This window comes from Sus scrofa, chromosome 13 (assembly GCF_054392235.1).
Source record: "Sus scrofa isolate SSC_HxYL_T2T_F1_AM1 chromosome 13, Sscrofa_HxYL_maternal_Yorkshire_Landrace_v2.0, whole genome shotgun sequence".
Lineage (NCBI taxonomy): Eukaryota > Metazoa > Chordata > Mammalia > Artiodactyla > Suidae > Sus > Sus scrofa.
Window position 1 is genome coordinate 196,290,471 of NC_139395.1, and position 23,047 is coordinate 196,313,517.

General features: G+C 35.4%; 1 protein-coding gene across 1 annotated transcript in view; it reads left to right on the top strand.

Annotated features, from left to right (window-relative positions):
* The window catches only part of LOC106508546 (uncharacterized), a 498,796-nt gene that overhangs the window by 59,121 nt on the left and 416,628 nt on the right, over positions 1-23,047 (top strand). The gene's annotated exons all lie outside the window — the stretch shown is intronic.

A 23,047-nucleotide genomic window follows, 5' to 3' on the forward strand; every position in this document is an offset into this window, starting at 1 on the left:
TATCTTCATTTTATCTAAGTCACATGACTAAGAATCAGGAAAACTGGGATTCAATCCAAAGATTCTGAATTGAGAGACCATATTCTTATTCACTGTGCCCAAATTACTGTGGGATTTTGCTGTTTGGCTGTAGAAATGGAATGTTTTTCCATATATTATGTCCATAAATAGTTCATCTGGTTCCCTTTTTTTTTTTTAGAAATGCAGATATAGTTTTACCCCAGTAGTTTATAAATCAGTTTGAAAACTATTGACCCAGCTGTAATATCTAGATTGATATTTTCCCTATGTTTTTCTATTTTTGCAACACTTCAGATCACTTAATGTAATACATGCAAAACTAATTTTGAAACAGTAAAGTACTAGATGAATGTAAGGTCATGACATCATTAAAATGCTTTTGTAAGTGTGAATCACTAAGAATTATTATTGGACTAATGTTTCTATTTCCTCTTTCCTCTAGATATATTACTTATTAAATAGGTTACCTATTTTATGAGAAAATTAATGCTTATTGATTCGGCAATTGCAGAATGTCATTTAACAGTCTTACTAGATCCTGACTATCTAGACACTTAAGACATTGCAGCTTTCTCAGTCCTGGTTACACATTTCCTGTTTACAACCCACTGCAATCCTGGGGATGCTAGAAGAGAAGAATCTTGCAGCTAGTATTTGTTAATAAATCCTGTACCTCATGCTAGATGTTCTAGCTTTTCCTTAGTGGTCAGGACTAAGGGACATAGCCAACAAGTTGTTGAATTTACAGAACCAATTTAATTTGGGGAAGGCAAAGGAGAAAACAGAAGTACAGTTAGTCTCTTCCCTTTCAGGATAAATCATTGTCTGGTTTCTTCCTCAATCTTCTTACTGTTTCTTTCTCAAACATGTTGTGCATTTACCATCTGCTAGAACTTGTGCAGTCAATAACCCTAGTCTCTTGAACTCTAGTGCAATGTTTTTATTGATGTTCATGGTGGAAATACTGCATATCAATATGTATTAGTATACAATAAGAGTTTAAGTGTTCAGTCTTATTGCATAAAATATGGTCCCATCTCCTCAAAAACTCTAGAAAAGTGGAGTTCCCACTGTAACTCAGCAGTAACAAACTGGAATAACATCAACGAGGATGCAGGTTCGATCCCTGGCCTTGTTCAGTGGATTAACTGAACATTGCCCCTAGCCTGGGAACTTGTATATGCCGCAGGTGTGGCCCTAAAAAGACAAAAAACAAAAACAAAAACAAAAACCCAAAAACAAAAAAACAAAACAAGACAAAAAACCCACCCTAGAAAAGCAAAAAATTTTAGCCCTGTGATTCTCATTTGAGTTTATTCACTTCATCTGTAGTTCTATAATCCTGACACCCAAAACTCAAGAGAATGCTCCTTGCACGGTCTAATGAATGCAGGCAGAAGCAGGACTAATTCTGTGCTCTGAAGACACTAGGCTCCCTGATGTGGTCTAAAGGCTCATTAGCAGTTTTCAGGGTCACATTGTGATTCCCTATGCCCTGCATTACCTCCCCTACAGTTAGAGTTTGATAATTATTTTTTCCTCCCAAGGTTTCTTTACTTTCATGGTACTAGCAATTTTCAATTTGTAGGCAAGAATGAAGGTCAATGTAGCATTTTCTCTCATTGCTTTCTGAACCTGCCCAGAAAGTACATCACTAGAAAAGTATCTAAGGTGTTTCTTTTCAGAATGTTTATTTTTACACAATGAAAAGTAGAGCTCATAATAAGGAAAACTATGCCAATTAGTACTGCATGATCACTTAACTCTGTGGGGCAGTTTAGAAGTGGTTAGGAGCACAGGAATCTCTGGTCAAATGCCTGGGTCTGAATCTAGACTTCAGTAGTTACTAGATCCATAACCTTGGGCATGTTATGTAACTTCTCTGTGCCTACATTTTCTCATTTATATAATAATATCTACCTTATAAGATTGCAAAGATCCTGTGCATAATTGCAAAGGATGGTTGTATAAAAATGGATAAGTTTATGGTGTCTGTTTTTCAAAGTGCAGAATACAGTTGGGAAATGTGAGTAAGTGTATGTGTGTGTGTGTGTGTGTGTGTGTGTATTTAAATAAATAGTAACACAGTATATGTAGTTCCCGTTGTGGCAGAAATGAATCCTACTTGTATCCATGAGGATGCGGGTTCGATTCCTGGACTTTCTCAGAGTTGGGGATCTGGTGTTGCCATGATCTGTGGTGTAGGTCACAGACCCAGCTTGGATCTGGCATTGCTGCGGCTGTGGCATAGGCCACAGCTGTAACTCCAATTCAACCCCTAGCCTGGGAACTTCCATATGCCGCAGGTGTGGCCCTAAAAAGCAAAAAATAAATAAAAAAAATAGTAATACAATATAGTTCAGTGCTATAACAGAGATGTATCCTTACCTGTGTAAATACTTTTGTTTGATTCCACTCCACTTAGTCAATCAGCTTTTATTTTTATCTGAGCAAGTTATCAAATTATTATTATAATGATCAGTTTTATCCCACCAAATATTGATTTCATTTAAAATTTTTTTTAAAATAACCATATAATCTTTTAATGATATGGGTATAATTTTATAAATCCAGGCAACTAATTATACTTAATTCATTTATTGTACTTTTGCCTTTTTTATTGGTTTGATTTGTCAGGAAACAGATTTCCTAAGACATATATAAAAATGCATAAGAACTCTAATTTTGATTTTTTTTCAGACCATGATACCCTAGAATGACCAGTGGATTGGTCCCTAATCTTGATATTCTGTACAGAAACTTGACCTATAATCCAAGTGTCTAATGAATCAGATAATTGATACCCACGGACTTTCCAAGAGCAATCTCAGTTATGCTCAAGAAAGGAAAAACAGATTCTAGTCAGAAGACCTGGGTTAGAACCCTGTGTAAATTCTTTAAGCCTCACTTTTCTTATTTAAAAATAGGAATAGTTAGAATGACTACCAAAAAAGGTAACTATGTGGATGAAATAAGAAGACCTGTGTAATAATGCTAGGTTTTTTCTCTTCTGTAGGCATTGTAAGGCTTGTTCAAGTGTGTATTTAAAAGCCAGTAAGAGCAATACAATTTCAATAAATTTCAGCTTCTGAGGAGAACTCTAGTACTATGTGTTTTATAGGATAGAGAATAAGATTGCTTTTATTTGCACTTTAAATCAAAACCCCCATTAATTTGGTTAGTTTGAGGGAATTGTGAGTGCAGGTTAATTAAATCAGATTTTTGAAAATCTTAACTTGAGAATGATAGAGACTAAAAATAGTTGCATTTTTTGGTTGGCTGTGCCTTCAGCATGCAAAAGTTCTCAGACCAGGGATCGAACTCAAGCCACAGCAGTGACAATGCCAAATCCTTAACCTGCTAGGCCACCAGGGAACTCCTAAAAATAGTTGTAGTTTTAAAAGAGGTTCAAGAACCATTCTCTTTCTCCCCACTCCCAAAGACTTAACATATCTGAGTAGGCGAGAGAATCAGAGAGGGTTTCTGATGATTGAGGCAGAAGGATATTCAGTCATACAGACTTTGAGATGCAACTAATTGCCAGGAGTATCCTGAAGGTGCAGAAATAATATGCTATATTCAATACCATATTTGAACTTCTATGCACCAACTTTAGGATGTTTTATAATTTCATGTCATATAGTAAGGTTTGTTACTACCTCCTTCAAGCTCTGTGCATGTTTTTTTATGGTGTCAATAATGATGATGTTGATTGAGTGAATTTTGCCATGATATCTTGGGGGTGTAGGTATTGATTAAATTATGAGTATAAGAAAAGCAAAGAAATTGCACATTGCTTGGGGTAACCTAGGTAATATTGTCTTTTAATAATCCCTGTTCTCATTTTTCTTCTAAACAGCAATTAGCTAACATCCTATTAACAACACCAACAGTAGTCTTAGATGTCAGTGTCTTTGTGAATTAGGATCTACTTGGCATTTTAGTTCTTCAAAGCTATTCATATTGCTATGGAGTTAAATTTTTCCATTACCTCTCCAGCAGCAATGGTCTCAGATTTCTAAAAATTTCATTATTTTTTGCCTTTTTAATTGAGTAATGAATTTTCTGGAATTGACTAGGTCTTTAGCACTGTAGAAGCACTGCCTTTCACTAGGTATAGACTTTAGCAGGGAATCTGTTCTAGAGACCATACATACTCTTTCCCCAGGGACATTTCAAGTTAATTCTTGATCTCCTGGGGTAATTACTAAGGATATGGATATTCTTTTTCTATAATGATCCATTTTAGATTAGAAATTATGTGGCCCCTCCGTGATATGTTAACTCCTGAATCTTTGGCCAAATTTGTATTGTCAACAATATATTCTGCTGCATTCATAAGGTTGTTTGTATTTTTCAGTTCATGCAAACTGGGTTTTGGTTTTGAAAGGGTAGTTGCAATAGTGATAGATAATTTTGTTGACACATGTTAGACACTCAATGAGTAATTGCTGAATTAAACTCTCTCATTTAAACATCAGATTTCATTAGTACTCTGGTCGACACTAATAGCAGGAAGGAGTCCTGCAACATTAATTCTTTTGACAAATATTGCTTAAGTACTATCCTTGTGCCAAGCTGCTACAAGCACTGAAGGACACAGCAGAAAAACAAATAGACATAGTCCCATGCTCTCATGAAACTTTTGTTCTCAAGGACCTCTACTGGGTAGTAATATAAGTTATACTGCTCTCTTATACAAACCGCTTTGATAAAAGCAAGGCTTTATTTTAAAACCAGCCTGTTCTTAATAAAACTACTTCATGATGTAAGCTGACTTTATACCATGATTTCCTACCAGGTACATTTGTCTTTCTCATAGTCAATAGCTTACCTGACATCTCAGGACCTCCTGGAGTTTATGGTGCCAGTTGCCTATGATTTTTATATCACAATTTTATACAGAGGAAGCACAGAAAATCAAATTCCTAGAAGTCTTCTGTGGTATTCCTAGAATATCTTCTGTGTTCTATCCAACATTTAAATGTACATGGATAATTTACTACTCCATTTGTCTTTGAAAATTTTCACTTTTCCTTCCTGAGAAGGAGAGGTTATTGTCATTTTCGACCAACATGCATATAATTCATGTTTTAAAGTGCATCCTTGAGCTTTTAAAATGATTTCTGTCTGGAAAACCTTTGCTTGTTATTTGGTTCTTCATAAAGTCCATGAACATTTTAAAATTTCATTGCCTTATGGACATAAAAGAAATAATCAGGAATTTATATAACACACACTTATTCAAAATGAGAATAATCATACAGTAAAATCAGAACTGTTTAGTCATTATAATTATCCTGATTTTATTATCAGAAAAGTGAGGCTTATAGAATTATAATAGCTGTTTAGTCATTATAATTATTACAATTTTAATATCAGAAAAGTGAGGCTTAGAGGTTCTAGCCCAGGTCTTTTGACTAGAATCTATTTTTCCCTGCTTGAGCATAATGGAGATTGCTATAGGAAAGTCCACAAGTGTGAATTATCTGATTCATTAGACATTTGGACTGTGGGTTAAATTTCAGTGCAGAATGTCACTGATTAGGGACCTATCTTTTGGTTATTCTAGGGTATCATGGTCTGAAAAACATCAAAATAAGTGTTTTCATGCACTTTTTCATATGTCTTAGGACATTTATTTTCCTGACAAATCCAACCAGTAAAGAAGGAAAATGTAGAATAAATGAACTAAATATCATTAGCTGCCTAGATTTGTAAAATTATACTGGTGTCATTAAAAGATTATATGGTAGTTTAAAAAACTTTTAAAATAAAATCAATATTTGATGGGATAAATTTGATAATTACATTTATAGCAATGATTTCATGTACATTGATTTATTTTGAGGTTCTGTTTCAGGTTTCTAATGATGCAAGGGAGATAGTAGATATTTTATTTTATTTTATTTTTAATTTTTGGCCATGGCCTTGGCATGTGGAGGTTCCCGGGCCAGAGACTGAACCTGTGCCAGAGCAGCGACCTGAGCCATAGCAGCATCAAGCCAGATCCTTAACATGCTATGCCACCAAGGAACCCCTCAAGTTATTTTAAATAAGGATCAAGGAAATATCTATGTTTAAATGAAATAACCTGTTTGTGCTACTGAAAAAGAACACTGGACTTGAGGTCTATTGAACTTGAAATTAACCCAAAATAATTTGAATGAGGCTAGGAATCAAAACATCTCGGTTCTACTGCTAGCTGTTCTACAAGCCATTTGTGAGACATTAGAAAAACACTGGCATATCCATTTATATGCTGACAGTCGTGAGACCAGATAAGGTCTTTCAACATTACTTTTCCTTTTCAAAAGTGAATCCTTTCTTCAGAGGAAATTGAATCAGAAGCTCAAAACATAGAAAAGATAAAACTGCAATCTGGTTGGACTAGAGGTGGGACCTCAGGGCCATAAACTTTGCCCCAAGGTGTTACCCAAGGTGCTCTGGTGACAAGCTCAGAGCTCCATGAGGCCGAAGCCATTGGAATAGGTAATCATGCAGGTTCCCTAGAGTCTGAAATTAGACTGTCAGTATGTTTTTCTTTTTGCTTTTTTAGGGCTGCACTCAATGGCCTATGGAAGTTCCCAGGCTACGGGTTGAATCGGAGCTGCAGCTGCCAGCCTACATCTCAGCCATAGCAGCACAGGTTCCAAACTGTGTCTGGGAACTACCTCATGGCTTGTGGCAATGACGGATCCTTAACCCACTGAGTAAGACCAGGGATAGAACCTATGCCCTCATGGATACTAGCCAGATTCATAACCTGCTGAGCCACAAAGGGAATGCCTGTTTCCTTTTTGTTTTGCTTTTGTCAGCTGCTAATATATAAATATAAATAAAATATCCACTAGATGGCAGTAGATCAAATCTTTGTTCTGATAGTTTCAGTTGACAATCTTCATTCCAATATTTAAGCACATATTTGGATTACTTACAATACTTTCAAAGTAATTCCATTTTGTCATAATTTATACTTTGAAATTTTCACTCTACTTCTCAGTTTATTTTCACTTGGTGTCCCATTTTCAAGACATTGTGGAATTACTGATTAGTTCAGTATTTGTGACTAGTGAAATATTACTTGCTCTGAGCATGGGAATTTTATTTTAATTGCATAATATTCAGCTGAACACATGTACATGAGTATTTAAATTTATTTGTAATACCTTCTTGATTTTCCAGCTTTGCTAGAAACCTAATCATTAACCCAAAGATAACGGACACCTGGTCACTCATCTTTCCTCTCGCATGCCACCCAATTCCTTGCACAATATTGAGATTCCCATAATAATGGTAGTTTGCATTGTGTTGTGTATTAATTTTGTGTGGAGGAGATGCTTTAAGGTTACACTAGGTAGTGGGAGTTCATGATAAGGATAACCAGGCAAGTTAGATAGCCAGGAAGCTGCTTGGTGCTTCCAACATTTAAAATACCGAAACCTTAGAGTTCCCATTGTGCGTCAGCGGTAACCAACCCAACTGGTATCCGTGAGAAGGCAGGATGGAGCCCTGGACTCCCGCAGCGGGTTAAGGATCTGGTGTTGCTGTGAGATGCGGTGTAGGTCACAGATGGGGCTCAGATCCTACGCTGCTGTGGCATAGGCTGGCAGCTGCATCTCTGATTCAACCCCTAGCTCGGGAACTTCCATATGCCTCGTGTGCAGCCCTAAAAAGACAAAGATAAAAATAAAAAATAAAAAATAACACATAGAAAATAAAGTACCAAAGCCTCATGGAGAAACAGAGCAGTAACTGCTTCCTTCAGGATTCCGTAGGTTTTCTAGGACCCAACAGTTCTGGTAACTTCATACCAACACTGAGCCCCCCAGAAGTTGCTACCTGCTCCTCTTTTTAGTAGAGAACTGGTTGAGTCAATTGGTTATAATCCTCCATGGTGATAAGGTTAATTTATATATTGGGGCCCACGGAATGGAGGCTGTCCCAATGGCCCGGCTTACATCCCAAATATAAATGTAAGTCAACCTGCAGTTATGAGAAACACCTGTCAAGAAAACCTAACATATGCAAATCGCAATCCGCCAGCTCAGCTTTTGCTAGCTCAACGCACCCTAGAAAATAGGACCTGCTAGCCTTATAAGGAACCTATTCTTATAAGGAACCTCCTAGTTGATCACACCATGTTTTTTTGTTGCTTCTTCTATTCCTCTGTAAAACCTGTAAACCTTGCTCTTGCCCTAAATCCTTCAGGAACAGGGCTTCACTGCTTGTGAGGTGTCGTGCTTCTAAATCCATGGATTTTTTTCCCTCCTTGAATAAATTAGTTACTTAATTATTTTAGTTAATTAAATTAGTTACTTAATTATTTTCATTTTTTCACTTGACAATAGAGCACCCCTTGTATGCAGTCACCAAGTTTCCTTAAAGCTGATTGGATTCCACTAAGTGCAGCTTAAATATAGAAAGGTCAAGGTAAAATATCAACATTTTGGCCTGGTTTTTAGGTGACGGTAATAACTCCCTATCTGAATCTCAGGGTTGTCCCAGTTAGGATGATAAATGACATAATTACCTGAATACATAGTCTTCTTTGCCCTGAGCTAAATTCCTGCTCTTCAGGCCAGGGTCCTCCAGCATAAGACTTGGCTAAGGTGAAAAGCACTGCCTGAGGCTACTTACTGAGGAAGGAGGTGGAGGGAGCAGGCATTTGGAATTGCACGGACTACCAATTGTGTAGTCCTAGAATAAAGGAAAAGGGAATTTAAAGAAGAAAGCTAACTTTAAATTCAAGTTTCTACCTCATTAGTTCAATTTTATCTGCTAGCACAGTCTTTTTTAATGCATTGTGGAAATGAGAATATGATTTTCATTAATAAGGAAAATTACAAAGCTAGAAGAGAATTTAAGTGGTTTGCCTGTATTACATTATAAATATCAGAGAAAATTCCAAAATTAGGGCTCCAAAGATGGTGGATTCGCAATCTCTTATGCATAGATGATAGATTGAGCCTTTTAATTATCACTTGTAATGATAATTCACATTACCATTAAATGTATGGGAAGTAGTTATCTTTCCATCTAAGTCATTACCCAAAATTCTCTTTAATAATCATCTTTAGATCTTTAAATACTTTTCCTTCACATTAGTCCTCTATCATTTTAATTGACTAGATTTAATATAGCAAATCATACATTGCAAAATCTATTTCTGCCTTCAGAACAGGTTTATAATGAAGAAAAGTTAAGGGGCTGGTTTTTTTTTTTTTTTTTCCTTTGGGCCGCTCCTGCGGCACATGGAGGTTCCCAGGCTAGGGGTCGAAGCGGAGCTGTAGCCACTGGCCTACGCCAGAGCCACAGCAATGCGGGATCCGAGCTGCGCTGCAACCTACACCACAGCTCAAGGCAACGCCGGATCTTTAACCCACTGAGCAAGGGCAGGGACCGAATCCGCAACCTCATGGTTCCTAGTTGGATTCGTTAACCACTGCGCCACGACGGGAACTCCAAGGGGCTGTTTTAAATGTTTCACCCTAAGAGACTGAAGGGTATTGTTTTTCAAATGTAAAACGTTATTTTTTCAGGGTGGTTAATGATGAACTTTTTGCCTAGTTGAAAACACCAGAAAGAGAAATTAAATTGTAACTTAAGGCATTTTGTTTAGGATAACTTCAGGGGAGTTCCCATTGTGACTCAGCAGGTTAAGAGCCTGACTAGTATCCATGGGGATGTGGGTTCCATCCCCGGCCTTGCTAAGTTAGTTAGGGATCTAGCGTTGCTGTAAACTGTAGTGTAGTTCACAGATGTGGCTTGGATCCTGGCTATGGCATAGGCTGGCACTTACAGCTCCAATTCCATCCCTAGCCTGGGTAATTCCATATGTCACTGGCGTGACCCTCAAAAAAAAAAAAAAATAATAATAACTAGCATAACCTTAGGAATCCTTGTTTTCCTGAATAGGCCACTAAAGACATTTGTGCAAAGCCATTTCTCTGAAAATCATTTATTTCACTTGTGGTATTTTGCACATCATTGTGCTGAGTTGAAGGGCAGTGAACATAAGGGCCTCACAAATGTTACTGTATTACTTTGAGTAGATTAAGTATAGAAATAGCTACTTGGTTGGTTGAAAATCTCCTGTCTTTCTGAAAGACTCGCTTCTGTTCACTAGATTATCTCATTTCATTTTCTTCCTCTTGAGTACAAAGAAAGAGGAGGTTCCTTCACTCCTAGGAGTTCTGTGGCACCCTGTGACAAATTTTGGCCAATGAGATGTAATTAGAAGTTATCAGTCACCTCCTGGAAGAGCCCTGAGAAGCCGGCTTTCCATTCTTCTAGTCACAGTGGCAGTGGGACCATGTACCAAAATGGCAAAGCCCCCCCCAGCAGAAAGAGCCTGGATTTCCAAGACTCTGATTAGAGAGCTATATAGTAGTGAAAGACAGTGAGGTGAAATAATCTAAATACTAAATGAAAAAGAAAGAATTTTATGTCATAAGTCACTGAAATTTCAAGTTTGTTACCGTAGTGTAACCCGGTCTTTCTTGACTAACACAGGGATTATACGAAGTTTAGTTTTACAATTTGATTTTTTTTTATGACTTAGTCTTTCCCATAACTGAGATTCTTCCAAGCAAATATTGAGATAGGCTATTACTTCAAAGTAAAAAGGCACGGAATTAGACTCCCATATAAGTAATTATTCATTTGATTAAAATATGGGAAATTCTCCAGAACCTATAGGATTATTTTAGCCACTGAATGCAATCTATAAAAGAATCTGTATAAGAAGAGAAGGAAAAATCTGTAATATTCAATTGTTTGTAGTTTAAAAGATCAACTTATAATTCCGTAGTTCTCATTTTTCACTTGTAAAGTAAGAGTGTTGTAGAACAAGAAAAATATTTGTTTCCTAAGACACATTAACTTTTTCAGCATAAGAACATATAAACATTCAATTTAGAGATACGCAACTATGTCCTACTTTGCTTGGGGCAGTCTCAGTTTATTTATGCAGTCCGGTAATTCATAATAGCATCCCTTTCATTCAAAGATTGTGCTGAATTGGATGATATATTGTATTATATCTGTAGGGCCAGACGCATCAGTGACAGTTTGGAAAACGTATCTGGTACAGCTAAATTTTCTTCTTTTTTAGTTCTGTGGAACATATCACTGCATAAAAATAATATCATATGGCGTTGTTAGATGCCCAGGCCAACCCACAAAAGATTTTAAATTCATAACTGAGCTAAACCATAGTGATTAGTAAATGTAAAATAAAAATGTATAGTTTTTCATGGATTGGCTCAGGCTCCAAATCATGTATATAAAACATTGCATCAAATGAAAACTGTGGTCTAGTTTCCAATAACTAACTTATTAAGGAGTTTAGAACATATCTGGTTACTTTTTTCATTTGGCCATGGACAGTGGTTTTTATATCCAACTTTCATTATTAGCAGTATTATATTTTTACGGTGGAAAGTTTTGAAGATGCCAAAAGTAAGAAGTAATATATTAAATCACCATGCAGCTGTTACCCCAGTTCAAACAACCACCAACAAATGGCCAGTGCTAGCCTGTCCATACCCCCTTCTAATTTTTTCCTCCAATATTATTTTGAAGTAAAGCCAGATATCATATCATTTTATCCTTACACATTTCAACATTTATCTCCAAATGAAAAGTATTCTTTGATAAATGAAGTATTACATGGTTTTCATATAATAGGATATGTATAAAAAATGTTGGTCAAAATAGGTTTGGTTTGAAGATGAATATGTCACCATTTAGCCACATTAAGTGGATGCTATCTCTTGGACTAACAGTCTCCCCATTTCACCTTTATCAGAACAAGTTACCTTTAAACATTTCAAAAGTAAACGCTAAATTTCCCTTTAGACAATTTAGAAGTATATGTACACACTCCAATCCAGAGATCAAGGAGCTGTGAAGATGTGTCCTGCAGCTGTCTCCCTTTGAAGTTCTCTGCTCTGACACTTCAGATAACAGTATAACTCAGGTTTCCAGGGGACTGAGCAGTCTACTCTTCAAAGAAGAGGTGAATACCTTAGCTTGACAGGTTAACTTCAAGAAAAGTAATCCTAATAAATGGAATTTACAGAGTAAATGTTAAGAGGACTGAAAAATGCCTTTTATTGGCCCGTTTACTGAGACTAGGGAGTAAGCACATGTTGTAAACAAATCTTATTTTCTTTGTGCTAAATTATTCCTGCATAATCTTTTAATGTACTTTGCAGGAATTATAGGAAAGGAAAATTATTCCCTTTCTGTTTCATGTTTCAGAAAGCAATTAAACCATATCTCTGATTTGTTTAAAAAGAGAAAGCCAAATCAAAATTTTTTAAAAAACATTTATTTGTTCAATATGTAGTTGGAAGAAAAAAGAACGGAACTTATTTGGTGTAGATTACATTCTAGTAAAATTAGAGAAATTTGGCTGGCTGCGATAGATTATTTATATATTGTAGGAATTTCCTTGGCTCATATGTGTTTTTGTTTATATGTCAATGATATAAAATAATTAAGATGATAGAAGTAGTGTTGCTTATTTGGAGGGCACTGGAAATAGGGTTTATCTTAATGGGATTACTAGTTCTCTCTTTTTTTTTTTTTTGCCTCTTGTATCAACAGTGTGTAGATGGCATTTAATTTAAGCATTAGATTTAGATTTCAATCCAGATGTAAGCAGCATATTAAAGGAAATAGCCTTGTTTCCACATAACCAAGGTTAAACCTTGATTCCCTAATTGTATGATATTATTAGCAATTTTAATCTTTAAAGGTACCTAAGGGTTAAATGGGATCATCTAGCTAAAGAGATTTTTTTAAAGTCACAATTTTTGTGTTGATATACCCTATGATATTAAATTTTGAGTATACAATTTGTTGTCTTGATAAATCCATACATTCATGTAACTAACACCATAATCATCATGGAGAAGATTTCCTCCCCCTCCAAAAGTTCCTTTGCAGCCCTCATCTTCAGCGTCTGTCCACCATTGATTTGCAGTCTGTCATTACAGTTTTGCGTTTTCTGAAATTCTATATGAATGGGATCGTATGGGGTGTGGTAATTTGTCTGGCTTTTTTTTTCACTCAGCATGCTTTTGAGATTTATCCACTTTGTTAAGAGCATCAATAGTCCATTCTTATTTATTGCTAAGTAGTCATTTTGTATTAAATGAATATACCATCACTTTTGATGGACATTTGGATTGTTTCCAGTTTGGGACAATTAGGAATAAAGCTTCTGTGAATATTCACTTACAAATCTTTCTGTGGACATAGTTTTTATTTATCATAGATAAATGTATAGAAATGAGATTGCTGGGTTGTATGGTAAGTCAATAATTAACTTTTAAAGTAACTCAAAAATGTTTCCTCTTTAAGGTGGCTATACCATTTGCAATCCCTCCAACAGTGACTATGTAAATTGCTCCATCTTACACTTGGTATTGTCAATTATTTAAAAAATTTTAGCCCTTCAAGCGTATATATATACACTCATGGCTTTAATTGCATTACTCAAAGGGACTAATATTTTTAGCATATTTCCTGTGTTTATTGTCCATTTATCTACTTCCATGTGCCTGTTAAAGTCATTTGCCCATTTTTATTACATCCTTTCTTCTTATTGAAATGTCAGAATTCTTTAGATATACATGATATAAATCCTTATCATGTATGCTTATAAATGTTGCTCCCTGTCAGAGGCTTGTCCTTTTATTTCCTTAAATGTTTTTTGAAGAGTAAAAGATTTTCATGTTGATGAAAACCAATTAAACAATTTATATTTTATAGTTTGTATTTTTTTTGCTTTATAACAATTTTTTGCCTAACCCAGTATCATTAAGACCTTCACTTACATTTTCTGCTAAAAGTTGAATAATTTTAGCCATTTTATTTAGTTCCATGAACCATTTCAAGTTAATTTTTGTGTTTGGTGTTAAATCAAGATCAAGGTTCAGGTTTTGCACAGATGTATGTATTTTTCCAGAACCATTTGTTGAAGGCTATATTTTCCTGTTGATTGACCTAGGCACCTTGGTCAAAAATCAATTGATTATATCTATGGGTACCTTATTTTCTGCTGAATTGATTTCTATGTCAACTTTAATACCAACACTGTAGTGTTTGGATAATAGTAGCTTTATAGTAATTCTTTTTTTTTTTTTTTTTTGTCTTTTTGCCATTTCTTGGGCTGCTCCCACGGCATATGGAGGTTCCCAGGCTAGGGGTCCAATCAGAGCTGTAGCTGCCAGCCTATGCCAGAGCCACAGCAACACAGGATCCGAGCCGCATCTGCAACCTACACCACAGCTCACAGCAATGCCAGATCCTTAACCCACTGAGCAAGGGCAGGGATCGAACCCCCAACCTCATGGTTCCTAGTCGGATTCGTTAACCACTGCGCCATGACAGGAACTCCAGCTTTATAGTAATTCTTGAGAAGAAGTAGTATCAATTTGCAATACTGTCCTCTTTTAAAATTAGGGTTTCATGCCTTGCCATTTAATTTTAGAATCACCTTGTCAATTTCTACATAAATACCTGCTGAGTTTTTCATTGGGATTTCATAATGCCATAGATATATATGGAGAAAATTAAAACATTTGTAGTGTTATGTACTTTTATTCACAAACGTGACATCTCTTCCCATCATTTTTTTAGCTGTCTTTTAAGTCCACTCAGCAATATTTTGGAGATTTCAAGATACAGATCTAGCATGCTTTTTGGTAAATGTAATTTGTATACCTGTACATTTCATGTTTGTTGGTGCTACTCAAGTTAGTTTTTTAAACTAACTTCTAGTTCCAGTAGTATTTTTTTGTAGATTTCATTGGAGTCTCTATATAAATGGTCATGTCATCTGTACATAAAAAGTTTCAGGAGTTCCCGTCGTGGCGCAGTGGTTAACGAATCCGACTAGGAACCATGAGGTTGCAGGTTCGATCCCTGCCCTTGTTCAGTGGGTTAACGATCCGGCGTTGCCGTGAGCTGTGGTGTAGGTTGCAGACTCGTCTCGGATCCCGCGTTGCTGTGGCTCTGGTGTAGGCCAGTGGCTACAGCTCCGATTCAACCCCTAGCCTGGGAACCTCCATATGCCGTGGGAGCAGCCCAAGAAATAGCAACAACAACAACAACAAAAAAGACAAAAGACAAAAAAAAAAAGTTTCATTTTTTTCCTTTCCAATATGTATGGCATTTTAATTTATATTTTTATTTTCATTCTGCTTTTTTTTTTTTTTTTTAAAGGCCGTACCTATGGCATATGGAAGTACCCAGGCCAGGGGTTGAATTGGAGCTGCAGCTGCCAGCCTACACCACAGTTACAGCAATGTAGGATCTGAGCTGTGTCTGCAACCTACACCACAGCTCAACACAAGAACAGATCCTTAACCCACTTAGCGAGGTCAGGGTTCGAACCTGCATCCTCATGGATACTAGTCAGGTTTGTAACCCACTGAGCCACAACAGGAATTATCCTTTTTTTTTGGCTTTTTAGGGTCTCATTTGTGGCATATGAAGGTTCCCAGGCTAGAGGTCCATTTGAAGCTACAGCTGCAGGCCACAGCAATGCCAGATCTGAGCCGTGTCTGCAACCTACAGCACAGCTCACGGCAATGCCGTATCCTTAACCCACTGAGCAAGGCCAGGGATTGAACCTGCAACCTCATGGTTCCTGGTTGGATTTGTTTCTGCTGTGCCACGATGGGAACTCCTCATAAGAATGATCCTTGTTGTAAGGTTTTAGTAGGTATTTTTATCAGACTGATAATAGGATAACTTCCACTTATGGTTTGCAGATAATTTTTATTATGATTGGATTTTGAATTTATCAATTGCTCTATTACACATATGTTGAGATAAGTATATGATATTTTATCTGTTCTTAAATAATATGATAGATTATATTGATTACTGACATTAAATCTGTCATAACAACATTGGGAAAATGTGCTATTTCTTTCATACATTTTTAGCTGTTGCTTGCTAATATTTTTTTTTTTTTTTTTTTTTTTTTTTTTGTCTTTTTGCTATTTCTTGTGCCGCTCCCACGGCATATGGAGGTTCCCAGGCTAGGGGTCAAATTGGAGCTGTAGCCGCCGGCCTACGCCAGAGCCACAGCAAGGCGGGATCCAAGTTGCGTCTGCAATCTATACCACAGCTCACAGCAACACAGGATCGTTAACCCACTGAGCAAGGGCAGGGACCCAACCCACAACCTCATGGTTTCTATTCGGATTCGTTAACCACTGCGCCACGACGGGAACTCCGCTTGCTAATTTTTGTTTCAGGCTTTTACATCTGTGTTCAGGAAGCTCATTGATATGTTCTCTCTATATATGTATACATGTATTTGTTTATTTAAAAATTGTCTTTGGTTTTCATACCAGATAATTCTGGCATTATAAAATCAGTTAGAAAGTATTACCTCTCTTCTGTTTCCTGAAAGATTTTGTGTAAAATTGGTAATATTTCATATTTAAATAGGAATTTATTGGGAGAACTTATCAATGACATCATCTAGGTGTGGAGATTTTGTGAGAAGGATTTTAATTATGACTTCAATTTTTTAATAGTTATAAGGTTATCCAGTTGCCTATTCCTTGTTGAGGAAGCTTTGGTTGTTTGTATCTTTCAAAGAATTATTCCTAAAATGTCAATAAGCATATAGTTTGTTCATAGTATTCCCTGTCATTTTGATGTCTGTGGGACATATATATATGTCTATATTTTCATTATTGATATGATTATTTGTGTATTTTCTCATTTACTTATCATGGTGGTTAATGCTTTAAAATATTCTTTCTCTTTTCAAAGAACCAGATTTGGGGTTCACTGATTTCTTGTATGTTTTTCTCTCTTTCTCTTGATTTTTCACATACTTTTATTTTCTTCCATCTACCTTGAGTTTATTTTGCCTACTATATTCTGTTTTGTACAGTGGCAGCTTAGATAATTGATTTTAGAGCTTTCTTAATGTTATACATTTCCCTCTAAGCACCACTTTAGCTGTATATCACAGATTTTTAAATATTTTTATTTAAAATTTATCTAATTTATTCAAAATTTATTTAAAATTTATCTAACTTATTCTTTACCTGTGGTTTATTTTGTGATTTTTTTTAAATATGAGGATTTTAAAATATTATTTATTTCTAAATTAATTTCATTGTGGTCAGAGAACTTTGTATGATTTCACTTTTCTTACATTTATTGAGACTCCTTAATCTGTTATTCTGGTCTTTTATACTCTGACTGATTTTCTGCCTGCTTTTTCTATTAGTTACTGAGTCAGATGTGTTATATTTCTAATTATAATTTTGTAACTGCTTATTTTCCCTTTCATTTCTATTTGTCATCATGTATTTTAGTTCTGTTATTACTCTATCCATATTTAGACATATATATGCTGATAAATTGATTCCTTTATCATAATGAATGTGAATCCTTATTATAAACTCTTCTTTGTCTAATATGAATATGGCCACTATAACTTTAAAATATTTTTGTTGCTTATTTTTAATCCTTTTGCTTTAAAAAATATATCTTTATATTTAAAGCACATTTCTGCTAGACAATAGTGCTGTTCAGTCTTGGTTTTTGATTCAATTTGACACAATCTTCTTATTCATTACTTTTATGCGTTCAGATAATTTACATTTAATATAATTTTAATATAGTTAGGCTTATATTTATGATGTTGTGATTTGTTTTTCTACTTGTCCCATCAGTTCTTCGTTCCTTTTTTTCCTTTTCCTCTTCCTTCTTTAGTGTTAAGCAATTATTGAGAATCATTTTTAATTCCACTATTGGTTTTATTTATTATTACTTTTATTTGTTTCTCTAGGAGTTGTAGTATACATCTTTATCTTAAAATAACACACTTTCAAATAATACTATACCAGTTTATGTGCCTAGTAAGAAGCTTAGAACAGCATTTTTCTATTCTGCAATTTTGTCTTTTGTGCTGTTTGTGTTAAACATTTTATTTCTCCATATATTATAAATAACACAATGGATTTTTAAAGCATTGAACTACTTTTTATAGTAATTAAAATTAAAATATAAAATGTTTATATTTACCTGATTGCCATTTTCATTGCTTTTCATTCCTTTGTGCAGTTATGAAATTTTTTTTCTGATGTGATTTTCCTTCTCCTTAAAGGTTATTCTTTTATGTATCTTGAATTATAGTTCTGCTGATGATTAACTCCCTTGGTAGTTGTTTCCTCTGATAAAGTCTTAATTTTAGCTAACTTTTGAATTCTTTGGGTAAAGAGTTGTGGGTGAGCGGTTTCTTTTTCTCATTCAGTACTTTAAATATTTCTTTCCATTGTGTTTGGGGTAAGTAATTTTTGAGGAGAAGTCTGTAGAAATTCTTATCTTTTTAATTGGTGTGTGATGTGTATTTTTTTCCTATGGATGAATTTTTTTTATTTTTATTTTTTAGGGCTGCACTCGTGGCATATGGAGATTCCCAGGCTGGAGGTCTAATCAGAGCTGTAGCTGCCAGCCTACACCACAGCCACAGCAATGCCAGATCCGAGCTGTGTCTGCAACCTACACCACAGCTCACGGCAATGCTAGAGCCTTAACCCACTGAGCAAGGCCAGAAATTGAACCTGCAATCTCATGGTTCCTAGTTGGATTTGTTTCCACTGCACCACAATGGGAACTCCCTTCTGTGGCTGATTTTAAGAGTTTCATTTTATCAGCGATTTGCAGTGACTAGATTTTGTTATATTAATTGTGTTTTTCTTCACTTTTATTCTGCTTGGGATTAGTTGAGCTTTTTGAACCTTTGGTTTTATAAATGTTATAAAAATCAGAAAGGTTTTCTTCTTTATTTCTCCAAAGAATATTTTCTATTCCCTCTGTCTCGTCTCCTTTTTGGGACTCCAATTAGATGTAAGGTAGACCTTATGGTATTTTCTCACAGGCCACTTCTCTGTTCTTTTTATTTTATTTTTTTCATGTTTAGTCTTGTTCTTCTCTGTGCTTCTCTTTGTATGTTTTATACTGTTATGTCCTCAATTTCATGTTTTTTTCCCTTCTGCAATGTATAATCTACTATTAATTGCACTTATTATATTTTTACTTCAGATGTAGCATTTTTCTATCTCTAGAATTCTGTCCCATTCATGTCTTTTAAAATATCTTTCATTTCTCTTGTTATAAAGGCTGTATTTTCTTTTTTCTTTATCTTCTTGAACATTTAATATACAGCTGATCCTTGAGCAGCATGAATTTCAAGTGTTCGGGTACAGTTATATAGAGCTGTAGTTGGTTGAATCCACAGATATGGAACCTCGGATACAGAGGGCTGACTGTAAAGTTATGCAAGGATTTTCTACTGCACTGGTGGGTTGGTGTCCCTACCCTTTGCATTGGTCTTTGGTCAACTGTTTATTTCTAGAGGTGTTATAAAAATTTTTTTAATAGTTCCAAAATCACTGTTATTTATGGTCTGTTTCTCTTCTTTTAGTAGTCATGGTTTTCTGCTTTTTTATGTGCTTGTCAATTTTTTATCGGATGATGTATTAGACTACTCAAGCTGCCATAATAAACACTATAGACTGAGTGGCTTAAGCAATAAGAATTATTTTCTCACCGTTCTGGAAGTCGAAGATCCCAGTTTAATGTCCAGTAAGGTCTATTTCTGATGAGAGCTCTCTTCCCAGCTTGGAGACAAACACCTTCTTGCTGTGTGTTCACATAACATGTTTGTGTGCAGGCAGAGAGAGGTTTCATGTCTCCTTTTATAGACACTGATCCTATTGGATCAGGCCCCCCATTCTTATGACTTTATTTAATCTTAATTATCTCCATGAAGACCCTGTCTTCAAATACAGTCTCATTGGGTGTTGGAGCTTCAACATATGAATTTTGGGAGGACATAGTGCTTTGCATAGCATTTATTAAATATTGTTCTTTTTATGTTGTGACTTGATTTTTTTTTATGTTGTGACTTTATTTTTCTTTAAATAGTGTAAATTTTTATTACTGCATAGAATTAAGTTGCTTAAAACAGTTGGACCATATCTAGCTATTTTAAAAGTTGTGTTGTATACTTTATTTCCAGACCAATATGTCTCACCACTAAATATTATTCTAAAGATTCTACCCAGTTAATATCTATTATAATGAATTTTCACTCCAGCTTCTGGGAACATAATTTAGCCCTCTTAAATAAATTATGGATTATTTATGGATTATTATTATTAGGGATTATTCCCTAACTAATCCTTTGTGGTGGTACTTTTTCAGTCTTTCATAGTTTCCTCTCATGCATGCGTACATTAGTACTTGGCCAAAGACTCACCTCTACAATCTCCAGATCTCTCTGTATGTAACTCCTTGCACAAATTATAACCTCTGTGACCTCTTCAATTTCAGTCCCTGACTCCTCAACTCAGAGAGCCTGCTGGGCTCTATTTTGCTTTATATTCTTTGCTCTGCATCCTGGACACTGTCTCCAAGGAGTAAGCTGCAACAATCTTTAGGTTTCACCTTAAATGTTTCACTTTCATGTATCTTACTATCTTTTGTACAACATATGAAAACCATCACATTTGGTTACATATATTTTTTTTCTGGATATCTAGTTGTTTAGTTTGGGAAGGCAAATTAAGTTCCTATTATCTTTGTCAGAAACAAAAGTCCTGTAAAAGCATTATATAAACTGTAGACTCCTATACTATTATCTATATTATGTTTTAGGAGTGATGCCTTATAATTGGTACATCTGCCCAACCAAGGTTTCTGTTTCCATGTTTCTTGCCTCCAAGCTGTGTACTGTAACAATAAAAATTGTCTTTCTAAAGTGCAAATATGGTCATGATTCCCCTCTGCTTAAAATGGCTTCATCAAGGTGAAGTCCAAAGTCGTTAAAAATGTTTGTACATCTTTATGACTTGGCCTCTTAACTACTTGTTGACCTCATCTCATACTCTACTGTCCACTGCACTTGATTCCCCACCATAAAAAGGGACCTCATGCGTATTCTCTCCCTCTTTACATTGCACATGCACATTTCTATTTATAGAAAAGGAGAAATAAAAAGATCTACTCCATAGGATTTTTTAAAGAACCAATACACATAAAGCACTTAGAACAGTTAGTGCCTGGCACATAATTCATCCTCAATAAGTGTTAGCTGCCATTATTATTATTATTTTATTAAAGAGTACAAACTATGTAGACTTTGGAACTATCAGTTCATAAGACATATTATTTATAATTTACAATATACTTTGAAGTAAATTATTTTTAGGTTGCCTCAGACCATGAGTAATGAGTTCAAAAATTTTTTAAAAGATAGGAACTATGATCTCTGAAAGATGGCTGTATTTTTCCACATTCAAATATATTTAGCCTGAGAATTTTCTGAAAGGGTCTAATTTCACAGAGAGCCACAGTGTCAGACCTGTAATAATGCTGTTTCTTCACCCCTCCAGTAGAGGGTGTACTCTTGCAAGCAGCTTTTGTAGTCAGTTGCTTCCACCTTGCTTTGCCACCGGTCTATTTGCAGTTAGTTTTGAAGGATTCTTGGTACAGAGACCTCCTTAATTACCCCCACTTCTTTGACTGGAGCTCTGCAACACAGAGGCCACGCTTGCATTAGAGAGCAACTGTGATGCAGTGGAGGCTGAGAACACACTTGAAAGATGGCTGACACTAAACACATCCCATGGCACGCAGAGCCCTGCTTCCATGCCCACTGGGCCAATCACAATCTATTGCATTTCTTGATGTCACCTGTAGTTGTCGTCTCTTCTAAAACCATTTAAGAGGAAAACAGGTTATTTCTTAGCGTTTTTGTAATTAAAAAAATGGAGAGGGAAAGCAGACTCAAAAAGTGGTAATGGTTAGAGTGTAGTTCTTACATTTTGCTATTCAGTCCTTGTATTCCATATATGATATGGATAATGTGTTCTTACAAGCATTTATTATATATTGACTGAGTTGCAGTGGAATTTTAAAATAATTATGAAATTTCAGAAGAATTTTTGAGAAAAGTATTTTAAATCATTTCTATGTAAATTGAAATAATTTATTACTGGCTTTTTTTATTTCTTGCCCAGACTAAACTTTTAGTTCACAATGATCATTTTAACCTTCCTTTCTCAGAAAGGTATAGGGATGACAATTTTTTTTTCAGTCATATTCCTTATATTTATAACTCTCTCTTGGGTTAGATTATATTGTTAGTGTTATCCTTGAAACCATGTAAAAGTCTTGGCCATTTAATATGACTAGCTTGGGTGGACTAATTTAGAGAAACGGCAAGGCAATTTATAACTGAAGAAAAAAAGGATCCAAAAGCTCAAGTATTATATTTGAAGGTACACTAGACTATATCTGCAGCCAGTGACTTCAGTTATCAGGTTTGGGCAGTTTGAGGCAAATGTCATCATAGTACACATCCATCTGTTTACAACATCTACCAATGTACCTTCTTGCCCTGATGTTCCCTCTCCTACTCTTCTCTGTTCATGTGGGTGTCTTGATAAAGAATAATAAAAAGCTCACTACATGGCCTCTGTTAATACAGGGGTGAGCATCTTACCCAATCAAGATCTTTCTCCATTTTGAAATTGGAATTGTATGCCAGCTCAGTTTTTTCTGAGTGCCTGGGTTGCGTCATGTAAAATTTAGGAGCTGTCAAAGCTAGGATTTTCTCATTTTTTAAAAATTTCTTCTAGTTGTATTGAGATATAATTGACCCCCGGCACTTTATGAGTTTAATGCATACAGCATAATGTTTTGACTGACCCACATCATGAAATGATCACCAGTGTAAGTTTAGGGAACAGCCATCATCTCATACAGATACAAAATTAAAGAAATAGAGAAATATTTTGTACTGTTATAAGAGCTCTTAGGATTTACTGTCTTAATAACTGTCATACAGAAGATAAGAGCAGTATTAATTTTATTGATCATGTTCTGCATTGCATCCCTAATACTTATTTATCTCATAGCTAGAAGTTTGTGCTTTTTGACCGCCTTCATCTAAATCTCCCTCCCCCCC